Source organism: Amblyomma maculatum, chromosome 8, assembly GCF_055883805.1.
Source record: "Amblyomma maculatum isolate TAMU_Amacu chromosome 8, ASM5588380v1, whole genome shotgun sequence".
NCBI lineage: Eukaryota > Metazoa > Arthropoda > Arachnida > Ixodida > Ixodidae > Amblyomma > Amblyomma maculatum.
Window position 1 is genome coordinate 37,476,007 of NC_139351.1, and position 25,157 is coordinate 37,501,163.

The 25,157-nt window shown below is 46.5% G+C and overlaps 1 long non-coding RNA gene across 2 annotated transcripts; it reads left to right on the forward strand.

Annotated features, from left to right (window-relative positions):
- The first annotated feature begins 28 nt into the window (after positions 1-28).
- Positions 29-10,230, forward strand: LOC146181000 (uncharacterized). Of its 2 annotated transcripts, none has more exons than XR_014700138.1 (3): positions 29-113; positions 845-950; positions 10,026-10,230. It is a non-coding gene; the product is annotated as an uncharacterized LOC146181000 (long non-coding RNA). The 2 variants fall into 2 exon arrangements; XR_014700137.1 differs by having other exon boundaries at positions 29-109.
- The last annotated feature ends 14,927 nt before the right edge of the window (positions 10,231-25,157 follow it).

A 25,157-nucleotide genomic window follows, 5' to 3' on the forward strand; every position in this document is an offset into this window, starting at 1 on the left:
TTGTGGGTGTTGTGTTGCTTTTAGTAGCAAAATGGCTGGTCGTCGTCCTTCATGGTGGGAGCCGTGAGAGCTGTGTCGCCGTGTCAGCCGTGTGCTCTCGTGTTGTACGGCACGTAAGCAATTTTTTCTATTCTTTAGATACTTCAGTGTGCATGTATTGAGTCATTACCCGCTGTCTGGAGTTTTACATTTAGGTTTCAACTTCCGTGCGCCCGAATGTTCTGTTGACGACCATTGAGCCTGCTTGGCCGGCAGTGGGCCCGAACGCCCCAAAGGTGTATTATCGAAGGTTTCAATCGAAAGCTCAACGCAGTTCGACACTAAGTAACATGTCGTTAAATACCGTTTATTAGGCCAACCGTACGGGAATCTCAATCATGTAAAGCACGCCTGACTATCAGTCTTGCGTGCGCTTGAAAAGGGCGGGAAACTTGGGTAAGCGTTCCGCAGCTGTCTGGGTGAATAGTTAATAATTGTAACGTCTCTGAGCTGATAGAGGGACTTTAGGAGGTACTAGGACATGTCAAAACAACGCGTAGAAGCAGGAAAGGCGAGGATCACACAGGCCTGTGTGGGAAGCTTTTGTTTTGATGCACCACGACGTGCTAACCACTTGTGCGACGTACTATCATTTTGTGTGGCCCTCGTTGCTATGACGCGGTGTAATCATTTCATACCTCATTTTATGACTGCACACTGTCAAGTGTATGCAGGGCCCCTTTCTAATTACGGTGAGGTAAGCGATTTCGCCTTGTGTTTAAAGTGCATCAACATGTACTTGTCTTAATTTCTTTTGTGTGTGTAAACATCGCTTATAAGCTGACGTCTAATATTTGGTACGCAGGGACCTTCCTGATATGTGTTTTGGAGTCTAGCATGTGCTTGCTGGTTGCTGAGGCTGAACAAGGGACTATGAAAGGCGGAGGCAGCATATGCTCTAACGCCACAAGGTGAGCCCTGTACTTAATTTCAAAACAATTGCTGTGCCACCGCGAATGGTCATTTGTTTTACATGGGGAACATGCTTGGGCACAGGTCCCCAGTTTGCATAGAGTGCATGAATGAATCAAGCAAGCATTCCTGCAGCTGCAGTGTCCAGCTTGTAGTTTGCAGCCTTTCTTTCTCAGTTGCAACTAATGCATTGCAAACAGTGTGCAATGTAACAGTTGATTCAGACTAAGAAAAGCAGACTAGCTCCAAAAACAAACAAATGTTTGCGCAAGATGGAAGATCAAACCACGCTATATTGTCTTCTCAATTCGCTGTGGAAAACTGGCAAAGCTGCCAACGAATGATATTCCTGCACAGGTTGGTTGTGTTGCTTTTTTGTGCGTGTGACAATGTTGCTGCAAGAACTTTATAGCTTTGGAAACCACTGTGAAAGATAAAATGAGGTCTGCAAGATTGGCATCAATGGCTTGCAAGACAAGCAGCACAGAATATACACCCTGCCAATTCTTTAACAGTGTTGCTCGAGCGTCGACTGTCCGAGCAGAAGCAAAGGGGAAATCAGGAGAGGGAACAAGCAGGGAGATGTAATCATGCTGCTTCAGCGAGTGTTGTCTGCTTGGCTGTTCTGCTCCGTTGGCAGCTTGTTTCAGATTGTAGTTCTGAGAGCGCTCTGCTATGTGCTTGTGAATTCAAGCTGTGCAAACTTGTAACGTTCCAAATATTATACTTGTCCCTGGTTCTATTTTCAGATACTGTCTCAAAGGTTTCTTTTCTCTTTTTTTTTTTTTTTTTTTTTTTTAAGCAATGAAAGTACCGATACAACAATTTTTCAAAAGTATTGATGGCAAGAGTTATGGTGCAAGTTGGATTTTTTATTGGAAATGTGTGTACTTTGAAGATATTATTCACATGATATGCAGATATTATTGCAGCTAAAAGCAAGCAATGACAGCTTCTCCGGGCACCAACATGCCTGCCAGCCAATTGTGGCAAGGTTGCTTCACATTGATCAAAGCAGCGTAGCAAACGAGGTTCACTGCAGCAGCAAGAATTGTGAGCACGCCCTCGCACTCCTGCATCTTCCGGCGCAGCAGCGCTGGGCAGTCGACGGTCACGTGGTACTGTTAAAGGCCCACTGTCCACCCTCCGGTCGAAAATATTTTCTTCCCCGGTGACTGTGAGACTTCGCCCCTAGAATGCAAGGCCGCAAAATCTTTTGAAAAGAGTAACTAATACCGAAGTTACAGCCACCGCAATTACCTGATTCTGTCATGCTTCTCTCCTTCCGTTCCCTCGCAAAGGTTTTTCACTCTCCTGCCCGAGGTCGTCTAGCCTCCGCAAGACAAATTTCCCTTCCTGCTCCGCGTTTGGCGGGAGGTGGGGCGTGGCACTCCGTGAGCGCGAAAAAAAGAAGAAAGAAAAAGGCTGAGGGAGCGCTCGCCGCTAGATTCAGTCTGGCCGTGGCGAGGGAAAAGCGCGCAGCGAGCGGTAGACACCCATCCTTCTCCCGTCAGTCAGCGAGACAGACCAATGGACGTCGTTCGCGGTACGTACGTCATTACTGGGGCCCGTCGGGCCAGCGCAGGAAACGGGGAAGCTAGCTTCCCAAAGGAGAGCATGAGAGATCTTTGAATTGTATTTTCGATACTTTGCGGCGCGCGTGTCACTGTAGCATTTTGCACAGACTATCTCCGGTACCTGATCGAAACACTGGGCTCCTTTGCTTAAAAGGGCCTTCCCTGGACAGTGACCCTTTAAAGCATTGGCCAGGTGTACACTGCCTACAGTGGTGCCCATTTCGTAGCAGAGGCAATGCCTGCCTAAAGTATATCCTCTTCACTTGACGAGCAAAGAAGCATTCTAGTTTTCCTTGCTGAGAATGGGAAATGCAGCCCCTCCACTCCATCCACTATCTTCTCGCCAACATCGAACACTTTCTTTCCGCTCATCAAAGATTATCCTTTTATGCCAGGGGCCTTGGCGCACGGCCCGCGGAGCTGCGTGATGCAGTCTGCCAGCTCAAAATTTTCAGCTGACATTTTTGAAAGCATTACCACCAGCCCTAATTTCCAACTAAATTAAACTCAGACTTTGTACCAGTTAGTACGCGTTCATTTTTGAAAAGGCGTTGACCACTTAATCTGCGTGAACTTTCATTTGACATCACTATGCCTTCAAAGCAAGGAGCCAGACATCCTTGCCTTCTCTTTTATTTCCAAGTGTGCTTTTTTTTTTCTTTTTGAGGATTATAAGTGTGGTAGTATTTATTAACAGGTGTACCATTTCAGTACCTCTCTCCGAGCGATCCTGAAGCGGCTTTTGTCCAGCATTGAAGTGGAAAGGAGCACACATTGCTTTTGTTTTGCAATAATAGGAGGGCTTGGTCTGACAAAACGAAGTTAGCTTATTTTTGTTCATTTTATTGTTATTTATTGTACTTTGTTTCCTGTTGTTTTGTTAATTTCTGGCTCCTGGGTCATGAGAGAAAAAGCTTTCTCAATGCAGCCCACGTAGCAATATGAGTTTGAGACCCCCTGCTTCATGCCCATAATGGCAGGGGGTCAATGGATAATTCATAATGAGTTTGTCTGAAAGGTAATTGTTTAGCAAAAAGCTACCATACGCCATTGGTCGGCTCGGACCCACAACCTCCACATCATGGTGTTAGAAGTGTGTGAACAGGCCGCTCCGCACCGAACAGTAAGTGACGATACCGATGGTTTGATTTCCGTAGGCTGCCGAGAGACTGCGTTGACTGTTGGTGGCCGCAGGTTCGCTGGGTGCAGTTAAAATCTTTGGGTGAAGGCGTGGGGAATAGATGGGCTTCCCTATACAGCAGGTGTTTCTTGCTGTTTCTTCTGCCTTCGCTCGTACCGAGTGGTGTTGGTGACCACCGCTGCGTCTGTGGCTCAGCGACACATTGCGGTGCGGAGATGAGGACTTCCCTTCTCGATTGTACACATTTGTTTACACTTGTTTACAAACTATTTACAATAACGTCGTCAGATGCGACATCAAAACATAGAGGGCTAACTGCAACTGGGTGCACGATCGGAGGTCAGAGGCTAGCAGAATCAAGCCTTGGCCTTCTGCTACACTTTAGGCCGGAGTCCCTAGAGACCTCCGTCAGCCTAGCCTCCCTCCTTGAACAACCCGTCTGCCCTCGTCCCTCCGAGCCCAACTGTCCCAACGCTCCTTCCTTAGCGCTCAAAATTCGAGTCTAGTCCGTTGACCAATCAACGACTAGTCACTCTGTGGCCAATAACATGCAGTCCTTCAAAATGGGCTGGCCAATTGCTGTGCCACATATACCCCTCTGCTATGCATGTTAAGTAATACAAACACAAAGCACGCACTACGCGGCGAGTGGTTGCACACACAAACACATACATCTGTGCTTTCTCCCTCTCCAAAATCCTCCCACACAAGAGGCGCCAAGCAGTCGCAAAGACAAACGGCGTCGACGGTTACACTTCCGAAAACACACACACTCAAACCTCAGGCCCAAACATTCCGATCCCTGCCCTTGGTCGGTTGCGCGTGGGCAGCGGATTCAAAGGGACGTACAGGCGTCTTCCCGTGAAGACATGTCAACTGTGCGTTCTCCCCAGGCCCGTGTTACGCCGCGTTTCGGGATTTATGGACTCCGCGCCCTCTCCACTCGAACCGGGAGACACAGCAGTTAGCGCCGAACCCACAACCACTGCGCTTACGCTGTGCCTTCTACTTGCACTGCTCTGCCTCCCTTGCGGCACGGGACGGACAGAGCCGGCAGCGTCGCCCCCCGCTGCCGTGTGTTCTGGGCTCACTTCCGAGAAGCGGTCGCCTGCGCGACCGTCATAAATCAGCCCGCGTCAAGCTGCCCCTTGACCTTGGTCGCCCCTTTGGAATCTCCTTCTGGGCGAAGCCCGCAAACTTAACTGGTGCCGCAAGGATTGCCAGTCAGTTCTCAACGTGCATCGGTGCGCATTTTGTTTTTCTCTCTGTTGCCCCTGCTCCAAGCCTTTCTTCGATCATGGTATATTCTAAGTTGTAATGTAATGTAATGTGGAAAAAAGTGCATTGTTCACTGCTGCAATACAGGCTACATATTCTGCAATGAAAAATGTCAGCTTTCTTCGGTGCGAAAAAATGTCGAACGACTTCAGCTATGGTGGCCGGCATACCAAGAAAGGACCGAGCTATACAGTCACTGTTTGTGAGGGGCACTTTGAGCCCAGGTTTATGTCCAAAACATGGACGACAGAGTTAAATGGGCATATGCTGCAAAGTGTTGCGCGTTGCTAGCAAAGGAAGCGGTCCCCACGATATTCTCTGCCTGCCTTACCTACCTTTCAGACGTCGAAAAGTAGAAAGCGACCCACTGAAAGGCAGCCCCAGGAACCGAAAAAATAGAACATCGTCAAACCTTATGTAGAAGCGTCAGGTGAAGGTAGCACGGGCTTCACACGACACTGCGTGGGCATGGACAGGCCCAAAAGCTGGGTGCAGCTCAACCCACGGGCCGTCTGGGCCGACACATGAACATTTTTGCTGGACTCGAGGTGGGCTTAAACGTACGGGTCCGAGCTGGATTCGGGCTTGTACACAGAGGGCCGATGTCCTTTATAGTCACTTGATAGTCACTTCGCTGATTCTACATGCAGAATCAGCGAAGAGCATTGCAGCCAGAACACGTGCCGGCCCTGGCGGCGGTGCTGTTGTGAGCTATGATATAACGGCACCTCTCGCACACCACAGGGCGGGCACGCCGCCTGAGCTTCTTGTCTTTCTTCTACCACTGTCGCCTCCAGTTCACAGATACATTAAATCGAGAAGAATCGAGGATGTGGTACCTACGCTTGACGAACGGCAGTTTTGGCATGGCGTAAAGGCTACATACGCACACTATTGGCTACTTTGCGTTTTCTCGAGATTTTATTCAGTTATATTTTGCTGCACACGGTGTCTAAATTAGCATCCTCGCAAGAAGTCCGATGACAATTTTTTTTTCTGTCTAATTGAATGTGATTTCTCGAATTGAAATCATGGCCAAACTGGTTGCTTTTAAGGGGGACATGGCTCTTAAAGCTATTTTTCCTACGTTTTTCAACAAATTTGATAAAACCTGGTAGTCTGATTTAGTTTCTTGCCCTGATTTCAAATATGTAATTAGGTTTCCAATTGGCCAATTAGTTCAAAAGATAAACAATTCCCATGAAAAAATAACTGCACTACTAAAAGTTCACATGAATACTTTGCTAGGTACTAGAAAGCATAACGAATATAATGTTAGGCGCACTTTGGTATAACAAATATTAGCGATGTTATAGCAGTTCACTGTTCCAAATGTGAGTGCCTTCCTGTCTTATTTAGAGCAAAATTGAAAACTCTGAACTGCTATAACATCGCTAATATTTGTTAAATAAAAAAATGCTCCTAACATTGTATTCATTACGCTTTCTAGTACCTAGCAAAGTGTCCATGTGAATTTTTTGTTGTGCTGTTATTTTTCATTATTTCTGCAAATTATGAACAATTTTATTATCTCTTGAACTAATTGGGCAGCTAGAAAATTGGTTACATGTTTGAAATCAGTGCAAGAAACTGAATCAGAATGCCAGGTTTTATCAAATTTGGTCAAAACTTTGAAAATAATTTTCAGAGCCATGTCCCCCCTTAAGCAGAAGCGAAATGCAATACAGTTTAGAGTTGTCGTGGGAAAACGAAAGAGTCACACTGGCCGTACTGCCCGAATCCGTGAGTCTCACTGCCTGTTAGAGGCTGGGCACACTACGAGCAGTGGCGCGCCGCGCCGGCGCGGCTCGTTCATACACAACCCTTCAGACACCACACTCCATATCATGTTCTACTTGGCACTTGCTGTATTTTATTTTAAACCAGCCAAAAAACGAGACAGAGAATAGAAGCTAACGAGATGAGGCTGGCTTCTCTGTGTCTAGTCTTTTGGCTGAATGAATGATTACCAACTCGCCCAGTTGTTAACCTTGTTGCTGTATTTACAGGGCATTCCCACGTCTGCTGCTGCGGTTTAGTTGAGCACTGGTGAACGCTGTCTATGTTGGGATACATGCAACATATAAAAGATTGCATAGCCATCATTGTAGCTAGTTTGTAAAGCATGGGATGCATAATGTGCAGGTCTCGGACCTCAACGGTGGCATGTTTCTTGTTTTTCTAGTTTGCAATGGGGGGGGGGGGGGGGGGGGGGGTATTTTTCATTTGACAGTAGATACACTACTAATTACCGTTCATCACCAATGCAGATTTTTTTTATTAGTTAATTATATGCTTTCCTCAATTTCATTCTGTTGGTTTGCATACCTGTGTAGTAACAGGGCCTTTATATATTTTTTCTTTTCTGCTAAATAGAAGAGCATGAGCCTCTCATAGCCTGTGTTGCTTTGGGACGTTAAATCCCATAAGCCAGACCAGCATGAGCCTCGTTTCTGGTAGTCGTAGATCTATTTCATTGAACCTCTTTGTTAATAAGCTTGTCAAACATACGTCAGACAAAAACATACAGTATTATGGGTGTGACACCATGAAGGTGTCAATCATTATAAATGTCACAAGTGTTGGGCAGGCATGCAGGGCCCATCATTAACGTGTTAAAATTAAGGAAGCTCCGGTGCCACTCAAGCGAAAACGTGAGAAGCTACTGACAGAAGGCCATGGATTAGGGCATCTGAAGGGGGAAAGGGCTACCCTTGAGTGCAATCTATCCTCACTGAAGGGATTACTGACCAGTGCCTTGGAAATTTTATCAGAACAGGCATGGATAAAAAAATTATGTGCACAAGATAGGGAGTGGAAATATGCTGCTTATTGATGTGAACTCCGAACTAGTCCAGTGGTGCTTGAGCACATCATATTGGTATAGTCCACATTTCTCAAGCTAAAAGAGTCATGTTTTTAGTCAAACTTATCGTTTGGGCATCAAGTATAGAAACAAGCATTGCATTTTCTGCTAGTTTGTTCCAAATTGTTGCTAAGATCATTTGTGTTATTTTAAACATCTGTACATGTTTTGGCTGTTAGTCTTGTATTTTCACCATCTGTACGTTTTGGCTGTTAGTCTTGTATTTTCACCAATGCATTGATCTTTGAATAAAAAGGAATCAAATAGGTTATTTTGGTATGTCAGGTATAAAAAATTCAGCTAATAAAATCATTTGACTTTAGAACGTACTCCAAAACAATTTGAATGCTTCAAAACATTTGTTTTATAGCTTCAAAGTGCTCGAGCCTGCTTCCACCTCTCCAAGTTGGTTTGTGGTTCAGGTCATTATTGCCAATTCTGCATGACTGAATTGATGTCTTCAATTTGGAGTTTTGGGGAGGGTTGCATCCATTGGGAAGAGTGAAAAATGCTGGCCGAAGATAAGGAACGCTGCATTATGAAAATTCTGATTGCTATTGGGCAACCATCTCGTGGATGATGGCACTTGAAAGCGTTTTGACTGGAGGTACTCGCACTGCTTGGGCTAGGCCAGTGCAGCACTTCATCTTACAGGAGCATATGCACCTAATTTTGGTCGCATTACCTCTCCAAGTTGGTTTGTGGTTCAGGTCATTATTGACAGTTCTGCATGACTGAATTGATGTTTTCAGTTTGGAGTTTTGGGGAGGGTTGCATCCATTGGGAAGAGTGAAAAATGCTGGCTGAAGATAAGGAACGCTGCATTATGAAAATTCCTATTGCTATTGGGCAACCATCTCGTGGATGATGGCACTTGAAAGCGTTTTGACTGGAGGTACCCGCACTGCTTGGGCTAGGCCAGTGCAGCACTTCATCTTACAGGAGCATATGCACCTAATCTTGGTCGCATTTTGCTTGTTAACGACATGCAAGACATTGCTCTGTACAGATCATCACCTGGTTTTTATCTTCAACCACTAAATAATTTATAATTGAATTTTTGTCTTATTTGTTTCAGGGTGTCTATACTCCATTAACACACTGAATGTTAGTAGTGCTGCTACTGCACTTAAAGTCAAGTGTTGGTCTCTGTTTGCAATATTTTTTAGCTGCTTTGAGAAGTATGATGCTCATGGACAGCCTCCTTAACAACATGAACTGGTGTATTTGTGATGAGGACCATATATCAAAGACAGCCAGAGGTTTTATGATGCTAGCATTGTAGCAACTGTTGTGGTGCTGTAGTTCGGCGAGCGATTTAGCCATCTTGTGGTTGTTGCCTGTTTGCTGTGGCCACCCTCAAAGTAAATAGCTATGGTCCTGTCACATAGTTTGAGAACTTTTTGTTACTTGTATGGAAATTACTGTTTGGCACAAAATGACTTATGGCTGCCATCATGTGCGTTATAGAGGGCGAGCGACTACATTTCGGTGGAACAGTTCCTCATTCTTTTTCACAGCCCATAGGAAGGATTTCGCAAGTTTAGAAAAATGAAATGTTCACAGCTGAGTCAGTCGCAATTCCGGAATCATGCTGTGTAGTCGACGAACGCTACAATCCAAGAGCAACGCATGTCGTCTAATGAACAGTGCAAGCGGAACTTCTTGGATGCAGCAGCAAATGAAAATGTGCACACATGGTTTTCAAGATGTCTCAACGTTTATTTATATGCTTCACAACCTACCAAAGCCCGCACGCTTGCGTTATACCAAAGCACAATCAGCTGTCTGTTCTGATGTCTGCGGCCAGTGTTGATAACTTCATATCAGTTCTTTACCACCCATGGTGTCCATTTCTGCTGTGCATGTGCACTGCAGTGATACATTGTCACACGTATGCAGAGAGCACTAGTACTGGCCTTACTTAGGGTAACTTTCGCTGTTTTGGCTTTTCTCATTCTTGAGCTATGCTACAGGGTGCACACTTTTCTTTTTGTCTGGTTCCTTTGACAAGTCATGAATTCAGCATTTGTGCTCTTTCCTTTTTGAGGGTGTAGTGACCATATGCAAATCCACTATTAGAATATATGAGCTGCTGCATAGTCTGCAGTCCTGTTATCTTTTTATTTAAATTTGGTACGTCTCTGAGTTTCTCTGGGTGTTTTGTTATTGTTCTGAGCTTGCATTCTTTTGTTTTTTCTCCCTATGACAGCCGATCCTGCACGTGACTGATACTAGTCGAGAGATCACAACAGCTGCCCACCTTTCAAAGCATGGCATTCCCTGGCCCAAGTTGACTGCTCCCTGTGCTACTGGCTCAACAGTGTACTCACAAGTCTGCACTTCACTTACGAGCGTAATGGCAACACACACACGTTGGCCATAGCTTCTGTGTCAAAATAAAGTATTCCTACTTATGTGCCTTTTCATTCATTATTAACGCACATGATTGGAGTAATAAACACTCCAGTGCCAAAACACCATGTTGACACACTCATTTATGTTTAGACTGACTACCTTCTGCATTACTTCCCTTTTGTAACCTACCTAGAAAGGTATTTACTGTATGTGTCATAGAACCACATGTATTTGTTATTCCTTTTGAGACTGGAAATAATCCGCAAAACCAGTGAAGTAAGAAAAGTTCACAGATATGTTTCGTAGACAATTTTTAGAGGTAAGCCCAATGAAGATGTTTCGAACTGCAGACAGGGACTGATGATAAAAAGGCAAAGTGGGCGGTGTTTGTTGAATTGCATAAGATTGGTTTGATTCAGTATTTTGCAGATGAGCAGCAACTTTCTTAATTGCAATGCCCTTGTCTGTGGGATACTTACACCCATACTGTCACCTCATGTAATGCTCAAACATTTGGCAGTGCTAATCACTTTACTAAAATATTGAAATCTTGGCCCTTCAAAGTGAATTGTGTTCAATAGCGAGGTGACATGCTTGTAGCAATGAGATTCTAACCTTGGATACCCACTTAATACACTATTGCTGTACCTCTATGCTACTGGGATGGTGAGGCAGCATACTAAAAGGGCATAAAAAAAAGTGTGTGCAGTAATTCTTTATGTAACAATAGTTGAAGCCCTCGCCTAATTTAATGTGACTGCATTAAAAGGCCATATTTACCAAAAAAAGGCAATTTGAGCGACAAGGATGAGTGGCAGATAGTATGACTGGATGGATTGGTCTGTGTGATGTGGGGACCATGGTATGGTCCAGCTCCTTTGACATGAGAAAAACTCGTTGCCTTTCAGAATCCCAAGTCAGATGTGTGAGTTGGGAGTTCATTTACATAATGTGGTAATTAGTAATTTTACAAATTGGTGTGTGCGATAAAAGCGCAAACTAATATCGGTGAATCAACAAGTAGCGAACTAAATGTACAGGGATGAGGATACAGGAGTCGTAAATGCTGTGGCATGTTTTCCTTAACAGCGGTGCTGAAGTGCCCCCAAATATTTGTTGCATTTGCTCAATACAGGTGTATTTCAGTTTCTGGTATAACCTTTCCCACACCTTTAACCTTTAGGCACAGTAATTGTAAATAAAATCGGCAGTTAAAAAAATAGCATTGTCAAGATGACAGTGTTCCAAAAAAATTGAGGAATAGTAATTAAGGTATGTATAGCAGCAAAAGTTGCTACACTGTACCATCAGCATACACGTGTGATCCCAGCCATTTTTGGAACCATAAATGCAGTATTAAAGTTTATCAATTCAGTTTCGGACTATCCTCATGTTTGACAAGATTTTAATGATGAAACCTTCAGCTTAATGCCTCCAGTAGCCTGAGTATTCTGAAGCATAGCATTGTTGCCTTACTTAATTACTTGGCACACTTTCCAATTTTGCAGTGAGAAATTTTCTTAGCTTAAAAAAGTGAAAAATTTGGCAGTACTCTGTCAGGGACGAAGCAAGCTTTTGGAAAAGGAAAATAGAGTAAATGTCTCCGAGTGAACACCCCATGTGCACTGTGAATGAAACTAATGAGCAAAAAAAAACAAAAAAAGCATATGCTCTCAAGCAAAGTATTGCAATGCTTAATATTACATAGAATTTCTCCTGGCACACATAGATTTCATATTTCAAGCTGCCAGTTGCCATCATGCAAGGACGACATCTGCTAGTTTCTATACAGCACCTTCGTGCTTTCGCACTGGCAAGCCATGTTTTGTGAGAGGGTACCTTTCTAAGTGGACTCAGCTAGGCTTAACCTGATTTCCATGAAATATATATGGAAGGGTGCTTAAACCAGATGCTATCAGGCTTTAAGTATACCTGCAGGTAAGGGCCCTGCCAACTACTATTTTTAATAAAGAAAATTATAAAGAAGAAATAAAGAAGAACAAACCAAGCATGCAATGCGTCTGCTCGTCGACTGGCAGTTGTCGGCCGGCGCATCGTCGCCGTCGATTCTCCCAGCGACGCCACGCCCTCCGCGGCACGGATTCAACCCTCTTTCCAGTTTGGTTGCTAATGGCCATCAATTTTCGCTGATTATTGCGCTATAAGCAGATAAGCCAGCTCTACTAATTGAGCACATAAATAAAATATTTTATCGAGTTCGGTTTACAGCGCAGCCCTATGGCAGTCGCGTAACCGGCGAAGCGAATAAAGAGCACATCAGAGGATGAAAGTTCGGCGATGCACTCTGATGCATATCTTACGCACTGGATTTGTTAGAGACCAACATGGAATAATTTGAACAAATTGTTCGATATACACGGTCATTTGGCTGCTGGATATACCATTGCTTGTAAATCCGGCCGCGCAAAATATATAGTAAAAAAATTTACTTCTTTTTCCACATTCTATGTTCACAACAAACATATATGCATAACCACGCACTGAGGTCAAGCGCCACATGAAAATTCGCGCTTCCACTTCAGTTCGAATAATAGCTCTCGAGGTCAAATGATCGAATGAGTCGCGTTACATATGCTGTGTATGCGAGGTGGGTACGTGGCGGACGAATTAAACTGCACTGCAAAAGATGGTTTGGTTTGGTTTATGAGGTCCCGAAGCAACTCGATCAGGCTATAAGATACGCCGTATATAGTGGAAAGCTCCGAGAATTTCGACCACCTAGCTGGGTTTTTACCGTACCGCGCAGTACACGCGGGCGCCTTGTTAGTTTTCGCTCACATCGAAAAGCAGTCACCCCAGTCAGGATTGAATCCCACACCCTTGGACACAGAAGTCGAGTACGCCAACTGCACCAGCACAGCGGGGGGGGACTGCAGAAGACACTGTTGCGTAATTGTTGGGTGCTTGGTTTTGCCCGCGGCTGCTACGTTTTTGTGACATGGCCATGCATGCAGTCCCGTTCCACCTAGCTTCCACTGGGCCATCGCAATTCAATCTCGACCTCCTATGAAATCGCAACCATGCAATTCCTGGCACGAAGTCGCCTCCTGGTCGAATTAGCATGGCTTACCCTGCTCGAGTCGCCAGACAGTTCGTGTATACACGCTGGCCAACAAAGACGCACGGGATCTGTTGGCTCTTAAATGATCACAACGGTGCACTGCAATGCCGATCGACGCCACGTACACGCTTACAGGCGGCATGCAATTCGTTGCAGCCTCCGCTGCTGCGGGTGCGAGTCGTGAAAAAAGAAACTATGCCGGGACTGCGGGCATTGCAGAATTAACATGCAGTTTCACGGGTTGGTTCGGCTGGAGGCTTTTAATTGTGCCCGTGTATGCGGTGCGATTTCTGCGGTGGTGTGGAGCAGGCAATAGGTAACACGTGGTAACAATTAATTAAGCAGGCGCTGGTATATAACTGATACTTTTTAACTAGTCATGCGCACTAGCGCCTCATTTACTAACAGCTATAGGTTTGCTGAGGTCGCAATTATAATATCTATATCAGTTTTTTAATTTTTGGAAGCACCATTATCGCCCCGCTTTTACCACATGAATTTAGGCCGCGCATGGCAGAAAATGAAACCTCTCGATTGAGGATAATTTAGTACGAGCGGCATATATATGTACGGGTGTACGTTGTACGATCACTTCGCTAGCCATTCCTCCCGGGCGCTCCCGAACATTATGAAAGGAGTGACACCCGCGGCGGTGCGTGGCGCGTATTGAATCGTAAAGATCAGCATGCATGACTAGCATGGCGATTTGCGCTCACCCGCTGTATAGTTTCGGTTTCGCCTGTGTACGGCCGAAACTACCCGAGCAGGTAGTGTAGATGGCAGCATACTGCTCCGAAGTTGTCACTTGCTCCTTCGTAGCGCCCAAGAGGGACGGCAAGCTTCGAGAGCAAGGTATACCCGCACATATGAAGCGGGCTCATAAGAGAGCCAGGTCATAGCCTCCTCTATTTTTTCGAAAAAATAGAGGAGGCTATGGCCAGGTACGCGCTCGATCATCACAGTGATTTCAATTTAGCCCGCGCATCAAAATTTCTTCCGTTAAATACGCCAACAGAATTATGTTTTGGGAAAGTTTACACTTATATAGATACTGACATGGGCGTCGGCATGACACCCTGCATGGTGCCAACAGATCCTTATTCACTGAAACTGCATTGTCAGAACACTTAGTGACATAATTTGTTCATTCTAGAAGGACAAACTCGTGGAAGTTTAAATTTTGGGGCTTGTGTTATTAAATTAAGGAAAAAAGTATGGGAGATGGAATAAACCCCACCCTTTACAACCCCCTTTACTGATACATTATCACCAGGCTTGATTTGGTTGTTTAATCTGATGCAAAAATTCATAAGAATAGCAATAAATGGACAGCAGAAGACAATTAAGTAGTTCAGTTTGGTAGTTAAAATCTTAATGGTCACTGTATCAAATGCTTTTTGAAGATTAAGAAAAGGTAGCTAATTTTATTTGAGTTGAACATGCCCATGCTTCTCATTTAGTGAATCAGTATATACAAAGCATTCCTCATCACCTGATGGGCCAGCTCATCAAGACACTTACAGTAATTGCTTAACTGTGGCTGCTTCCTCTTTGTATGAAATAAAAAACTAACTTGAATTTGAGGCGAAAGTTTCTAAGAAAGGAAAAGGCGCGAGTACTGAGTCATCAAAAGTGCCTTAAAATTGAGATACTCGCTTAAAATCAAGAGACTAGTATATGCAGCCAAAGAAGAAATAGAAAAATGCTTTTGAAATGTCAAAACAAGTGATTTTAATAGCGCCCCCAAAATTTAGCAAGAGTACTGGGCAATTTTAGAGTGTATGGTTAAAGCAGAATTCAGTTTACCCAAACTTAATACTCAACTTGGCTGTTCTGCCAATGCTAAATTTTTCTAAAAAATTGCAACACTTAGAAGCACAAAAAAAGCCTAGCCCTGAAGGCTTTTGTTTTCTTTTCTAGAATGCATTCATACCTTCAGTTAGAAATGTTACCGGTATAGAAGCACAATCAAAAGCGACCATTCAGAGCTTCATTGTAACTATCAAAAATATAAGTTATGAACTGCAAAATAAAACGACCCAAGTTTAAGGTCTAATTGTGTTTTTTAAGTTTCGCTCTCAACTATGCTGGTCCCTGTAGACCTTTCCTCAACTCTTTAAACTGTACTTCAAGACCTAGTAGAAGTAGTAGTAATAAACTTTATTTGGCTACAAAAATGAGTGCCAAAGAGGTTTGCAACTTGTAGAACCAGGGCCATCTGTCACTTCGACATGGAGGACTCCAGCCAGGTACACCAATTAAAAGGAGGAGAGTCAAGATAAATGGGGGACTGAATGGTAATGGTGCAAAGGAAAAGCAGTGTTCTAGGTTAATGCAAATGAGAGATATAGTTGGGACAACATGCTTTAGGTGGAAACGGTAAAGAAAGAAATGCACTGGGAGAAGGAGGAAGAAACTTTAATGACACGGAGTATTAGGCACCGAGAATGACCTGAGTACGGGTCACCAAGGCCAACCAGTCCGTCAGCTGATGCAAGACTAGCCAAGCCCACCAGGTCGGGAAACAAAAGTGCGGAAAATGAAATGTGCCGGGATGGTGAGAAAATTTGTTCCCATTTTACGTTTGGCGTGAGATTTAGTGACAGAAGAAAGGAAGAGGTGTCAAAAGAAGAATGAGATAATCTCGAAAATGCCTGGAAAGCAGCTTCATTCATCAAATTGACGGGTTGAAAGAAGCCGGCTATCCGGAACGTGGTGTCATCTCAGTTGCTGAAGGAACCTATAAAAAAATGAAAACAAACAGCAAGGAAGCTATGCCTAACACAGTGGACAGAATACAACAACAAAATCTGGTTGCAATATCCTATCTGCACAGCATATCGCATGATTTGAAACGAATAGGCAAAAAAGTAAATATCGAAGTAGTTTTTACAGCTTCGGAAAAGTTATTGAAGCTTTGTAGGATCACTCAAACTTGTGGTGTGCAGCGACGCGCATGTAGCATAAAACACCCGACTTTATTTGTACCCTGCAGCACAGGTGTGGTGTATGAGATCCCATTAAGCTGTGGGAAACGTTGCATTTGACAAACGGGTAGATGCCTCAATGAACGGCTCTGAGAACACAATTATACCTATGAAAAACTTGCAAAAAAGAAACATGTGCGAAGGAAACGTTGCTTTGCACTGCAGCAGGTGCACAGGTTGTATGCCCTGGCTTCTACAGGGCTTAAAGCCAGGGGGTGTGTCAGAGACCCCCCCGTAATATTTAAGAGGGGTCCGAGATCCCCACAAGCTTGAATTCAAGCATGAGGACTGTAAGAATACAAACCAGGTAACCATTGTTTTGTTCTTGTCAGTGGTGTAATTGGAAGATTTCTTCTCTATCGTTTCAACAGTGAGTTTCACATTGAGTATTAATAAAAACCAGAGATGGAGAAAAATAATGATTTCTCCCCTTTGTATAAAACGATTTGCAAAACAGGCAACCAGCCACTTTCTCTCTTTATTTCCCTTTCCACCAATGCTCGAACACTACAGACCCCCTCCGATTGAGCCAGACTTTAAATATTAAGCACTGGGCTTCACAAAACAAGGATTATTGGTAAAAGCAACAAGCAGATTATAAGAGAGATTCTGGAGGCAAGAGTCATCAAATAGAAAAAGGGCTTGTGCGTCAGTGCACCTTCGATAATGCTCAGTGAAAAAGAACTTGAGATCCTGTAAGTAGCGTAGGTTTACTCAAAACACTTAGTATGTTATACCTTTTCTTGTATGGCAGTTTTCGGTTCTATATCTGGTGGTTTTTAAGGCTAACGACACGACTTAATCCTGCTCATTCATACTTTACATTTTGACAATGGAAGCCCATATACAGCTCAACCTGGCTTTCATTTGTCTTCATCGAATGTTTAGCGGTGAGGCATGTGCTTGCTCATGGCGTATACTACTTCACTTGCGTTTTGGATTTTTGTGATTTCTTGTTTATTGTTACTTTTTTTTTGTTTTTTGTCAATGCTTTGTTAGGAGAGAAAACTGGTATACGTGCATATTGTAACGTAACGTTACACAGAAGGCGCTCTGGCTCTCTGACACCGAAGAACACCAACAGCCAGTCAGGGCAGCACGAAAGCGGAGCACTGTTTCGCTTCGTCGTCTTCTCCGAATCGCCGGTTCAAATCTTCGTCGTCTATGAATGGCATGTGTCATTGCCCCCCTTCTTGGCAGCATCGCCTCGATGCTACAAATGCTGCTTGATGCGATGAGCTGACAGATGTTATGCTAGGTTGGTGGGGGATACCACAACACAAAACGGGGCACCATCAGTCTCGAGAATAGTCAGCGGGGCGATCGTGGTAGGGTTTCATCCGGACGACGTGTACAACATCAGTGAACTTGCGTCGTCTGCGGCTTGAGGGATCTTGGGTCGCGGATTCAACTTCGTAAGTAACGTCGCTGAGGCGGCGGAGGACACGATATGGGCCGAAGTACCGGCGCAGCAATTTTTCAGACAGCCCACGATGACGAACGGGCGTCCAAATCCAGACATAGTCTCCAGGCTCGTAGGCAGCGAAGCGCCGTCCCTTGTTGTAACGGTCAGCGTCTAGTTGCTGTTGTAGGTATATGCGCTGCCTTGCCAGCTGCCGTGCTTCTTCCGCACGCTGGGTAAAACTAGCGATGTCCAGGTCAAGCTCATCTTCGTCGTCGGTGTATACGGGCAGCATTGTATCCAGTGGAGTGGTCACTCGACGGCCGAAGACAAGCTCGAAGGGTGTGAGCCGCGTCGTCTCCTGAAGTGCCGTATTATATGCGAACGTGGCATATGGGAGGATTTGATCCCAGGTCTTATGCTCTATATCCACGTACATAGACAGCATGTCGGCCAGAGTTCTGTTTAGCCGTTCCACCAAGCCATTAGTTTGTGGGTGGTATGCCGTGGCCCGTCTATGGCTAGTGTGTGTAAGGTTCAGTACAGCCTTAGTCAGGCGGGCCGTAAAAGCTGCCCCGCGATCGGTAATGATAACAGCCGGAGCGCCATGACGCAACACGATGTCGTGGACAAAAAACTCTGCGACTTCGGTGGCAGTTCCATTTGTGAGCGACGCGGTCTCAGCATATCGGGTTAAGTAGTCTGTCGCGACAACAATCCAACGCTTTCCATTACTTGACTTCGAGAAAGGGCCAAGAAGATCCATCCCCACTTGTTGGAAAGGAGTTTTCGGTGGAGCGATCGGCTGAAGAAATCCAGCTGGTTTCACGGGTGGAGTCTTTCGGCGTTGACAATCACGGCAGGTTTTTACGTAAGATCGCACTGAAGGTAATAATTTCGGCCAATAGTATTTCTCCCGAATTCTTGCAAGCGTACGACTAACTCCCAAGTGGCCGGAGGACGGTTCGTCGTGAAAAGCGCTTAAGATGTCAGGCCGTAGGTGCGTAGGCACTACGAGTAGAAATGTCTCTTTGGATCTTTCAAAATTGCGCTTGTAGAGAACTCCACTTCGTAAAGCGTATGACTGCAAGCCACGACGAAAAACAAGCGATACTCTACCACCGCGTCCTTCCAGATAATCGATGAGCGGCGCCAGCTCCGGGTCCTTGCGTTGAAGGTCAGCCATATGTGATTGGGTAATGGCCCCAATAAAGGGAAAATCGTCGGCGTTTTCCACTGCAGTGGAGTCCAATGGCGCGCGTGACAAACAATCCGCATCTTGGTGTTTATGTCCCGACTTATACACAACAGTGACGTCATACTCTTGAAGACGGAGGCTCCAACGAGCTAAGCGTCCAGACGGGTCTTTAAGGCTTGCCAGCCAGCACAAGGAATGATGGTCGCTGACAATACGGAAGGGTCGTCCATACAAATATGGTCGAAACTTGCTGATGGCCCAGATTACCGCAAGGCACTCCTTCTCTGTTGTCGAATAGTTCGCCTCTGATCGTGAGAGTGTTCGGCTCGCGTAGGCGATAACCCGTTCTACTCCGCCTTGCCACTGAATGAGTATCGCGCCGAGGCCAACGTTGCTGGCATCAGTATGTACGTCGGTTGCGGCGTCTTCATCGAAATGGGCGAGTATTGGGGGTCTGTGTAGGCAGCTTCTAAGCTCCTGGAAGGCTTGTTCTTGATCGTCTCCCCACAGGAAGGGTATGCCTTCTCTGGTTAGTGCTGTCAATGGTTCAGTTATCTTAGAAAAGTCTTGGACGAAGCGTCGGTAGTATGAACAAAGACCTAGAAATCGTCGAAGTGCCTTTTTGTCGGTGGGGCGTGGAAAATTTGACACTGCGGTAGTCTTCTCGGGATCAGGGAGAACGCCCTGTGCACTGACAACATGGCCGAGAAAGCGTAGTTCCTTGAAAGCAAAGTGGCATTTCTCAGGCTTGATCGTTAGTTGCGTGCCTTTGAGTGCTTGAAGCACGATGCGCAACCGGTCCAAGTGTTGCTCGAAAGTAGGCGAGAAAATAACGACATCATCTAAGTACACCAAGCACGACTGCCACTTCAGACCTGATAAAACCGTGTCCATCATACGTTGGAACGTGGCCGGTGCAGAGCAAAGACCAAACGGAAGCACCTTAAACTCGTATAGGCCGTCGGGCGTCACAAATGCAGTCTTCTCTCGGTCTCTCTGATCCGCCTCAATTTGCCAGTATCCGCTTTTGAGGTCTAATGAGGAGAAGTACCTGGCGTCGCGTAGTCGGTCGAGGGCATCATCAATCCTGGGCAGCGGATAGACGTCCTTTTTAGTCACGTTATTTAACTTTCGGTAATCGACACAGAATCTCAAGGTGCCATCTTTCTTTTTGACAAGGACCACTGGCGATGCCCATGGGCTCGTCGAAGGCTGGATCACGTCGTCCGCAAGCATTTCATCCACTTGCATTTTAATGGCGTCACATTCTTTAGGAGAAACCCGGTACGGGCGCTGGCATACCGGTAACGTGGTCTCATCAGTGATGATTCGGTGCTTGGCGAGAGGAGTACGACCAACCTTAGAGCCTGTGGCGAAGCAGTCTGCGAAATCGCTCAGAAGAGCCGAAAGAAGATTCCTCTGATCGGGTCTCAAGTCGGGGTTAATTTTAACGGTCTGCAGAATATGACAAGGTGCGGCCTCCTCTTTAGGGTTCGCTCCGGTGATGCATAAATGAGGCAAGGCAGTAACATCGTGAAGGACGGCAACAGCCGTGTCCTTGGCGAGATGCCGCATCTCCTTAGCAAAATTTGTCAGGAGGACAGTAGCACAACTGTTTTGGAGTTGTACGAGTCCTCGAGCAACGGCTAATTCCTTCTCGAGTAGTAGCGGAAGGTGCCCATCCGCGATGCCCTCGTAATCGTGGAATAAGTCATGCTTTACAAGAACCAACACACTAGAACGTGCCGGAACCCTCACGTCATTGTCGACTATACGCAAAACGTTCAGACCCGGTTCTTCGTTTTCAATGCGCGCCACGGCTCGTTTCGTCGAAAAGGAAACACGCGCTTCTTTCAGGTCAATGACAGCGCCGTTGGTCTGCAAGAAGTCTAGACCGAGGATCAAGTCTTTCGAACACTCAGGAAGCACGATAAATTCTCCGACATACACAAAACCACGGATGCCGATCCGCGCTGTGCACTTGCCTGCAGGTTCGATCAAGTGGCTTCCCGCCGTGCGAATTTTCGGGCCGGACCAACGTGTCAAAACTTTCTTCAATTCTCGGGCGAGACCACGGCTCATTACTGAATAATCGGCACCAGTGTCGAGTAACGCGGTGACATCCACTCCATCAATCGTTACACATAAATCGGAGGTAGTATGCCGGATGCTGTCGCTACCTGACACAAGCGAAATCTCGTCGGGTCGGCCTGACGATGACGGAGGATCTTCACATTTCCCGACATCAGCGACCCTGCCTCCGAAGGCCGCTGGTATTAGTTTTCCCGGCTAGGGCTGGGAGAGGAGCGGCGTCGGGAAGAGTGGGGACTTGTCGAGCGGTAGCTCGTCGGGGACGTAGACCGACGCTCTTGGTAACCGGACGTTACGGGATACTGTCGCGCTGCAAGGTCGCTTGCAATCTCAGTAGGCCGTTCGTCATTCCAAAGGTGGAGTCCCTCCGAGGCGAAACCCCGCATGTTGACGCGGCGGTACGGGCACGCCCGGTAAAGGTGACTTGCTTCCCCGCAATGATAGCACAGGGGGCGACGGTCCCGGGGCCGCCATACTTGACGGGGTCGCTGGTAGATTGGCGGAGGGGAGTAGTGAGGCCCCATGCGGCTCCATGCGAGTCCCTCCATGCGAGGACCCTGCGGCTCCATTGCTGGAGCTGCGGCGTTGATACTATGATCCGGCGGGGGAGCCCTACGTAAGACGGACGCGTAGGTGGGCCTCGCGTCGATCGTCTGGTGGGGAACGCGCTGCTGGGGAACGTCAGAAACTTGCTGAGCTGCCATACGCACCTCGTCCCGGACGACTTCAGCCAGTGAAGGAAAAGCTGTTGTGTTGCAAGGCATCCGGAGCGCTTGCAGTTCCTCCCGCACGACAGAACGGATGAGATTTCGTAGTGCGTCCATGTCGCTGCCGATATGCACAGGAGGTGCGTCGGACCCAATCATGTTCACGTCACGGTTGTACTGACGGGCTCGGTGTTGCAGCGTTGTCTCCATGGTCGCTGCCTCGCTTAGAAACTCCGCCACAGTGCGCGGTGGACTGCGCATCAGTCCCGCGAAAAGTTCTTGTTTAACGCCCCGCATCAGGTGACGCAGTTTCTTATCTTCAGGCATTTGTGGGTCTGCACGCTTGAAAAGGCGTGTCATGTCCTCAAAGAACATACGCACGCTCTCGTTCGGGCGCTGATTGCGTGAGTGTAGCGCAGCTTCTGCTCGCTCCCGGCGGTCGGCGCTAGGAAAGGTGGCTTTGAAATCACGACAGAAGGCTGCCCAGGATGGGAAGGCAGCCTCATGGTTTTCAAACCATGTCCGTGCAGACTCTTCAAGGGCGAAGTACACGTTGTGGAGCTTGCGCTCATCAGTCCACCCGTTGTAACGAGCAACTCGCTCGTAGTTCTCAAGCCAGTCCTCGGCGTCCTCGAACACGTCGCCATGAAAGGAGGGGGGTGTTCGCGGCTGATGACACAGGATGTGGGTGGGAAGCCTGCTCTCAGATGTCATTGCAGCAGGTTCGACGGCCGTCTGAGGATGCGTCGTCCTGGTAGCAGCCGGAAGGGGTCCGAATTCAGGGGGCTCTCCACGTAGGCGGCGGCCGAGGCGTTGATGTACGGGGGTAAGCTCCGTATTGGCAGGTTGATTCTGCAGGACTGGATCGATACCCGGCAATTCCTCCACCAGATTTGTAACGTAACGTTACACAGAAGGCGCTCTGGCTCTCTGACACCGAAGAACACCAACAGCCAGTCAGGGCAGCACGAAAGCGGAGCACTGTTTCGCTTCGTCGTCTTCTCCGAATCGCCGGTTCAAATCTTCGTCGTCTATGAATGGCATGTGTCAATATGACGTTTTGACTTCGGCTGAGTCACATGTTATGAAAGTGTGCATAAATTCCTCCGTTTTCTAATAAACCTCAGTTGACAGTCGGTGCTGTGTTCATCTCCCTACCTCTGACCACATCTATCTCAATCTCAAAGACCTCATTCCAATAGTAACATGCACAAGTATTGATACAGTCATAAATTTATTACAATGAATAAGACTTTGCTGTCAACCATGATGAACTTGACTTTCTGCAACATCTAATGTCAAAGTGAAAGTGATCGCTCCTTCTGCTTATATGCTTCACTTATATTATTAAGGAGATTATTAAGTTGGTTAAGACCTCAAGGCAGAATATTAGTTTAAATAGTTTAGTCACACAAACAAAAAAACATGGGAAAGGAATTATAACAGAGTTTTTTCTTGGTTGAAGCGCCATACAGGGGAAGAAAGTAATCATATTTACACAGGTGGAAGCAGGCTCAAGCATTTTAGAGCAGCTCAGGGAGCAGTAATAAAGTAACTTCGGAGCAGCTTTGAAGCAATAAAGCGAGAGTTTTGGAGCAATCACATTATGTCTTGGAGCAAGATTCTAGACTCGCTTTTAATAATAGAATTCTAGCTTCCTCACTTAACTCTTCGACTGTCGAATATTCCGAAAAAAAAAAAAAAATCACCTCCAGTGTCGAACTGTTTCAAACGCTATGCGTTTAGCGCAATACCCGTACTGCAAAAACGCCGCGGGACGGCATGCGGCCGCAGCACCTGTACGGCAAAACCAGTTGAAGGGTTAAATAGCAGAAAATGGAATGCTGCCTTCTACACTTCATAATTGAAGATCGTTTAACTAAGAGATTTATACTGTTTTGTAAGATTCAAAGGTGGACTTCACCACTTCGATGCATTCAAGTATTGCCGCTAGTTCGAAGTTCACATCAATGAACAGTACATTTCTGCTTTCTATCTTGTGCATATTCTTTTTGATCCTGCGCCTGTGCCGATTAGTTTCTGGGTACTGGCCAGTAACGCCTTCAGGGAAGATAGGTGGCACTTTAAGTATAGCCTTTTTCCCCTTCAAATTAATTACTTTATGGCCCTCTGTGGCTGCTCAAATTATTGCTTGAGCTACCTTAGTTTCAACACACTGGCGATAGGCCCTGTATGACTTTCCAACACTTTTGAAAACACATTTAGTGACTGGCACCTAAGTGGCATCACTTCCATAAGAGTTCCAAGTGTGCTTTTGTCTGTCGTAGGCATGACAGGCTAGATGGTGAAGCACCTGCTTGTATTCACAGCAGAATCGCTAGAAACAAACTGTGTAGTTCGTTGCAGCTGGACAAGTTTCCAATGGCTCGTAGTCATCATCATTGGCCAGACTATACCAACTGCAGGGTGAAGGCCTCTCCCATACTCCTCTACCTGTGCTAGCTGCATCCACTTTACTCCTGCAAACTTTTTTAGCCTCATCCGCTCACCTAACTTTCTGCTGTCCCCTGCGACAATTTGCTTCCCTTGGAATCGTTTATTACCCTAAGCGAACATCGGTTGTCCTCTCTACGCATTACATGCCCTGCCCATGCCCATTTCATCTTCTTGATTTCCACTAGAATGTAATTAACTCAAGTTATTTCTCTAACTCACTTTATGTGCTTCCTATTTTTTAACGTTACACCTACCATTTTTCATTCCATAGTTATCTGCGTTGTCCTCAACTTAAATAGAACCCTTTTCGTTAGCCGCCACGTTTCAGCTCCATAGGTGAGTAAGTGTAAGATGCAACTGCTGTATACCTTCCTCTTGAGCAATACCGGTAAGATACTAGTCATAATCTGAGAATACTTACCAAATGCACTCCATCCCAATCTTATTCTTCTAGTTATTTCCCTTTCATGATCTAGATCTGCGGTTACTACCTGTCCTAAGTAAGCATATTCGCCTACCACTTCCAGTGCCTCGCTACCTCGTTGGTTGGTTGGTTGGTTGGGGTCTTTGGGTTATTCTTGGGGGGGGATACCGGACACGGGTTATGCCAGCCTTAATTCGCGGCGGCACTCTTGGTGTCCGGGGGAAGGGGAGATGGGATGTTGGGAGGGGGAGGGGGGTCATCATCGTCGTCGTGGAGTCGCTCTCGTCGTCCTTGTCATCGGCTCCGTCGCCAGCGCTGTGGCCAGCAGGTCAGCAGGCCCGGTGGTGGGCTACAGTCTTGCAGCCAGGCCGGACTCCTCCAGGAAGGCCAGCAGGAGCCGGTGGGCTGCCAGGGGGCTCCTGGCCGGGAAGAGCAGGTGCTCCTCGGTGGCAGCAGGAAGTCCGAGGGCCCGGTAGCCTGCCTCCATCTTGCGACGGTGGTGGGCGCGTGCCGGGCACACACAGAGGAGGTGCCCCAGCGTTCCTGCATCACCGCAGGAGGGGCATGCTGGGGTGGGGGCCCGGCCACGGACATACATCTCCGTGGGCGTCCATGGAACCTGCGGTGCGGAGGCGTAG